The following is a 7,040-nucleotide window of genomic DNA, read 5'->3' as shown; positions in this document are numbered from 1 at the left end:
ATATAGTGCCAAGGAAAATTGAATGAGCTTTTTAGAATTTTTTTCTGGACTAATGTATGTTTATTTTTACTTAATTTTTTAAATTTTAATTCCAATGTAGTAAACATACAGTGTTATATTAGTGTCAGGTGTACAATATAGTGATTCAGCAATTCCATATATTACTTAGTGCTCATCAAGATAAAGGTACTCTTAATTCCCTTGACCTATTTCACCCAATCCCCATCCACCTCCTCTCTGCTAACCATTAGTTTTTCCTCTATAGTTAAGAGTCTGTTTTGGGGTTGTATCTTTTGTTCCCTTTATTTGTATTATTTCCATATGTGTGTGTAATCATATGGTATTTCTCGTTCTCTGGCTTATTTTACTTAGCATTATACTCTCAAGATGCATACTGTTGCCAATGGCAATATTTCATTCTTTTTATGGCTGAATAATATTCCATTATATATACCGCCTCTTCTTAACCCATTCATCTATTGTTGGACATTTGGTCTGCTTCCATAATTTAGCTATGTAAATAATACTGCAACAAACATAGGGGTGCATGTATCCTTTTGAATCATTGTTCTTGTGTTCTTTGGGTAATACCCAGTAGCGCAATTACTGGATCATTTGGAATATATTTTAACTTTTCAGGGTATATCCATACTTTCTTACACAGTGGCTGCACCAGTTTGCATTTCCATCAACACACACAAGCTTTCCTTTTTCTCCATATCCTCACCAACATTTCTTTCTTGTGTCTTTTATTTTAGCCATTCTGACAGATGTGAGGTGATACCTCAGTGTGGTTTTGATTCGCATTTCCCTGATGATGAGTGATGTTGAACCTCTTTTCATGTGTCTGTTGGCCATCTGTGTGTGGTCTTTGGGGAAATGTATATTCGTGTCTTCTGCCCAGTTTTTAATTGAACTTTTTTTTTTTTTTGATGTTGAGTTGTGTAAGTTCTTCATGTGTTTTGGATGCTAACCTTTATTCGACATATCATTTGCAAATATTCTCTTCCATTCAGTAGGTTGTCTTTTAGTTTTCTTGGTTATTTCTTTTACTGTGCAGAAGATTTTTATTTTGATGTAGTCCCAATAGTGTCTTTTTGCTTTTGTTTCCCTTGCATTAAGAGAGACATCGAGAAAGAGGTTGCTACAGCCAGTGTCAGAGAAATTACTGCTTGTGCTCTCTTCTTTGATTTTTATAGTTTCAGGTCTCACATTTAGGTCCTCAATCCATTTTGAGTTTATTTTTGTGTAGGGTATAAGAAAGTGGCCCAGTTTCTTTCTTTTGCATGTTGCTCTCCAGTTTTCCCAGCACTGTTTGTTGAAGAGACTGTCTTTTCCCTATTCTACATTCTTGCCTCCTTTGTTGATGATAATTGAGTATATAATAATGAACTTCTGGACTCCCTATTCTGTTCTGTTGATTATCAATTTTTGTACCAGTACCATACTGTTTTGATTACTACAGCTTTGTAATATAATTTCAAGTCCAGAATTTTGATAGTCCAGAATTGTGAAGTCCAGCTTCGTTTTTCTTTTTCAAGATTGCCTTGGCTATATAGGGTCTTTTGTAGTTCCATACAAATTTTAGGATTGTTTTAGTTCTGTGAAAAATACTGTTGTTATTTTGATAGGAATAACATTAAATGTGTAGATTGCTTTAAGTACTATTGACATTTTAACATTATTTGATTTTTTCAATCCTTGGACATTTAATGTCTTTCCATTTATTCGTGCTGTCTTCAGTTTCTTTCATTGATGTCATAGTTTTCAGAGTACAGATCTTTTACCTCCTCTAAGTTTGTCCCTCAGTGTTTTTTCTTTTTGGCACAATTGTAAATGTGATTATTTCTTAATTTCTCTTTTTGCTGCTTCATCATTGGTGTATAGAAATGCAACATATTGGGCCACCTGGGTGGCTCAGTGGGCTAAGCCTCTGCCTTCAGCTCAAGTCATGATCTCAGGGTCCTGGGATGGAGCCCTGCACTGGGCTCTCTGATCAGCAGGGAGCCTCCTTCCCTCTCTCTCTCTCTCTCTCTCTCTCTGCCTGCCTCTCTACCTACTGGTGATCTCTCTGTCAAATAAATAAATAAAATCTTAAAAAAAAAAATGCAACATATTTTTGGAGATTGGTTTTGTATCCTGTAATATTACTGAATTCATTTATCAGTTCCAGTAGTATTTTGGTGCAGTCTTTTGAGTTTTCTATGTATAATATCATGTCAAAAAGTGAAAGTTTTGCTTCTTCCTTTCCAATTTGGATGCCTTTTATTCCTTTCTTTTGTCAGATTGTTGTGACTAGGACTTCTAGGACTTCCAGTGTCATGTTACATAGGAACAATGAAAGTGGACATCCTTAACTTGATCCTGTCCTTAGGGAAAAAACTCTCAGTTTTTCACCCTTGAGGGTGATGTTATCTATGGGCTTGTCATACACAGCCTTCATTATGTTGAGGTATGTTTCCTCTAAGCCTGCTTTGTTGAGGATTTTTATCACGAATGGATGTTGTACTTTGTCAAATGCTTTTTCTACGCCTACTGAAATGATCCTATGGTTCTTATCCTTTCTCTTACTAATGTGATGTATCACCCTGATTGATTTGTAAATATTAAAGTACCCTTAAAACCCAGGAGTAAATCCCACTTGCTATTGGTGAAAGATTTTTTAATAAGGTATTGTTGGATTTGTTTTGGTAATATTTTTCCATCTATGTTCATCAGATATTGGCCTATAATTCTCTTTTTCTGTGGTGTCTTTAACTGGATTTGGTGTCAGGGTAATAATGCTGGCCTTACAGAATGGTTTTGGAAGTATTCCTTCCTCTTCTTTTTTTTTTTTTTTTTTTTCTAGTTGTTGTAGAAGAACTGGTATTGACTCTTCTTTAAAGGTTTGGTAAATTTAATCTATGAAGCCATCTGGTCTTGTACTTCTGTTTTTTGGAAATTTTTTGATGTTTTGGGGAGTTCTTTGATTACTGACTGAATTTCATTGCTGATAATTGGTCTGTTTAAATTTTTCTATTTCTATTTTTCTATTTCTTTTTTTTTTCAGTGTAACAGTATTCATTATTTTTGCACCACACCCGGTGCTCAATGTAATCCATGCCCTCTCCAATACCCACCACCTGGTTCCCCCAACCTCCCACCCCCCGCCCCTTCAAAACCCTCAGATTGTTTTTCAGAGTCCATAGTCTCTCGTGATTCACCTCCCTTTCCAATTTACCCCAACTCCCTTCTCCTCTCTAACACCCCTTGTCCTCCATGATATTTGTTATGCTCCACAAATAAGTGAAACCATATGATAATTGACTCTCTCCGCTTGACTTATTTCACTCAGCATAATCTCTTCCAGTCCCATCCATGTTGATACAAAAGTTGGGCATTCATCCTTTCTGATGGAGGCGTAATACTCCATAGTGTATATGGACCACATCTTCCTTATCCATTCGTCTGTTGAAGGGCATCTTGGTTCTTTCCACAGTTTGGCGACCGAGGCCATTGCTGCTATAAACATGGGGGTACAGATGGCTCTTCTTTTCACTACATCTGTATCTTTGGGGTAAATACCCAGTAGTGCAATTGCAGGGTCATAGGGAAGCTCTATTTTTAATTTCTTGAGGAATCTCCAGCCACTGTTCTCCAAAGTGGCTGCACCAACTTGCTTTCCCACCAACAGTGTAAGAGGGTTCTCCTTTCTCCACATCCTCTCCAACACATGTTGTCTCCTGTCTTGCTAATTTTGGCCATTCTAACTGGTGTAAGGTGATATCTCAATGTGGTTTTAATTTGAATCTCCCTGATGGCTAGTGATGATGAACATTTTTTCATGTGTCTGATAGCCATTTGTATGTCTTCATTGGAGAAGTGTCTGTTCATATCTTCTGCCCATTTTTTGATATGATTGTCTGTTTTGTGTGTGCTGAGTTTGAGGAGTTCTTTATAGATCCTGGATATCAACCTTTTGTCTGTACTGTCATTTGCAAATATCTTCTCCCATTCCGTGGGTTGCCTCTTTTTTTTTTTTGTTGACTGTTTCCTTTGCTGTGCAGAAGCTTTTGATCTTGATGAAGTCCCAAAAGTTCATCTTCGCTTTTGTTTCCTTTGCCTTTGGAGACATATCTTGAAAGAAGTTGCTGTGGCTGATATCGAAGAGGTTACTGCCTATGTTCTCCTCTAGGATTCTGATGGATTCCTGTCTCACATTGAGGTCTTTTATCCATTCTGAGTTTATCTTTGTGTATGGTGTAAGAGAATGGTCGAGTTTCATTCTTCTGCATATAGCTGTCCAGTTTTCCCAGCACTATTTATTGAAGAGACTGTCTTTGACAAAACAGGAAAAATATTTTTCTATTTCTATTACTATTTTACTATTTCTTTCTAATAGAGTTGTAGGAAATTATATGTTTCTATGAATTTATCCATTTATTCTATAGTCTAATATTTTGCATATAATTTTTCATCCTATTCTGTCACAGTTGTTTGTATTTCTGTAGTTTCAGTTGTTGTTTGTCCTCTTATTTCAAATTCTGTTTATTTGAGTCCTTTGTTTAATGAGTCTGGCAAAAGGTTTATTAATTTTGTTGATCTTTACAAAGAACCAGCTCCTGGTTTCATTGATCTAGTCTGTTGATGTTTTTAGTCTCTATTTTGTTTATTTTTGCTCTAATCTTTATTGTTTCCTACCTTCTGCTTGTTTTGGGTTTGTCTGTTGCTTTTTTTTTTTTTTTTTAATCTCCTTTAGGTGTAAGGTTAGGTGGTTTGAGATTTCTCTTGCTTCTTGAGAAAGGCCTGTATTACTATGTCTCCCTTAAAGCCACTTTTGTTGCATCCCAAAGATTTTGAAGCATTATGTTTTCATTTTCATTTGTCTCCATTTGTATTTTATTTCCTCTTTGATTTCTTGGCTTAGTAGGATGTTATCTAACCTCTATGTATTTGTACTCTTTCCAGATTTTTTCTTGTGATTTTAATTTCTTAATTAATTTAATTTCTTAGTGTTGTGTCAGAAAAGTTGTGTGGTCTGACTTCGATCTTTTTGAGTCTGTTGAGATTTATTTTATGTGATCTATTTTGGAGAACGTTCTGTGTGCATTTGAAAAGAATGCGTATTCTGCTGTTTTAGGATGGAATATTCTAAATATACCTGTTAAATCCATCTGATCAAAAATGTCATTCAAACTTACTGTTTCCTTGTTGATTTTCTGTCTGGATGATCTGTCCATTGACGTAAGTGTGGTGGTAAATTCCCCTACTTATATTATATTCCTATTAATTAATTTCTTTGTTTCTTATTAACTGCTTTGCATATTTAGATGCTCTCATGGTGGGTGGATAAATAGTTGAAGTTGTTATATCATCTTGTTGGATTGTCCTTTTTATGATTGTATAGTGTCCTTCTTTGTCTCTTGTTATAGTCTTTGTTATTAAGGCTATTTTTTTCTGATACAAGTATTGCTACCTCAGCTTTCTTTTCATTTCCATTTGTGTAATAAGCATTTCCCCATCCCCTCACTTTTGATCTGTATAGGTCTTTAGGTCTGAAAAGAGTTTCTTGTTGGTAGCTTTAGGTTGGTCTTGGGTTTTATTTTGTTTTGTTTTGTTTTTTATATACATTCTATCACCCTATGTCTTTTAACTGGAGAGTTTAGTTGGTCTACATTCAAACTAACTTTAAAAAAATTTTTATTTATTTATTTAATTTCTTTTCAGTGTTCCAGAATTCATTGTTTATGTACCATACCCAGTGCTCCATGCAGTACGTGCCCTCCATAATACCTACCACCAGACTCACCCAACCTCCTACCCCCTGCCCCTCCAAAACCCTTAGATTGTTTTTCAGAGTCCATAGTCTCTCATGGTTCATCTCCCCCTCCAATTTCCCCCAACTCCCCCTTCTCCTCTCCATCTCCCCATGTCCTCTGTGTTATTTCTTATGGTCCACAAATAAGTGAAACCATATGATAATTGACTCTCTCTGCTTGACTTATTTCACTCAGCATAATCTCTTCCAGTCCCATCCATGTTGATATGAAAATTGGGTATTCATCTTTTCTGATGGAGGCATAATATTTTATAGTGTATATGGACCACATCTTCCTTATCCATTTGTCTCTTGAAGGGCATCTTGGTTTTTTCCACAGTTTGGCAACTGTGGCCATTGTTGCTATGAACATTGGGGGTACAAATGGCCCTGCTTTTCACTACATCTGCATTTTTGCGGTAAATACCCAGTAGCGCAATTGCAGGGTCATAGGGAAGCTCTATTTTTAATTTCTTGAGGAATCTCTGCACCGTTTTCCAAAGTGGCTGTATCAACTTGCATTATCACCAACAGTGTAAGATGGTTCCCCTTTCTCCAACATGCATTGTTTACTGTCTTGTTAATTTTGGCCATTCTAACTGGTGTAAGGTGTTATCTCAACAAAGAGAAGTAAAAGGTATTCAAATTGGCAATGACAAGTCAAACTCTCTCTCTTTGCAAATGACATGATAAGTTTTTTAAAAAAAGATTTTATTTACTTGACAGACAGAGATCACAAGTAGGCAGAGAATCAGGCAGAGAGAGAGGAGGAAGCAGGCTCCCTGCTGAGCAGAGAGCCTGATGCAGGGCTCGATACCAGGATGCTGGGATCATGACCTGAGCTGAAAGCAGAGGCTTTAACCCACTGAGCCAGCCAGGTGCCCCTGACATAATACTTTGTATGGAAAAGCCAAAAGACTCCACCCGCAAACTACTAGAACTCATTCAGCAATTCAGTGATGTGGCATGATACAAAATCAATGTACAGAAATCAGTTGCTTTCTCATACACTAACAATGAAAATACAGAAAGGGAAATTAGAGAATTGATTCCATTTACTACAGCACCAAGAACCATAAGATACATGGGAATAAACCTAAACAAAGAGATAAATATTTGTACTCAAGGAACTACAGAACACTCATGAAAGAAATTGAAGGCACAAAAAGATGGAAGAGCATTCCATGCTCATGGATCAGAAGAATAAATATTGTTAAAATGTCTATACTGCCTAGAGCAATCT

The sequence above is a fragment of the Mustela erminea genome, chromosome 10 (genome assembly GCF_009829155.1).
Source record: "Mustela erminea isolate mMusErm1 chromosome 10, mMusErm1.Pri, whole genome shotgun sequence".
Classification (NCBI taxonomy): Eukaryota; Metazoa; Chordata; class Mammalia; order Carnivora; family Mustelidae; genus Mustela; species Mustela erminea.
This window is presented reverse-complemented; position numbering follows the sequence as displayed.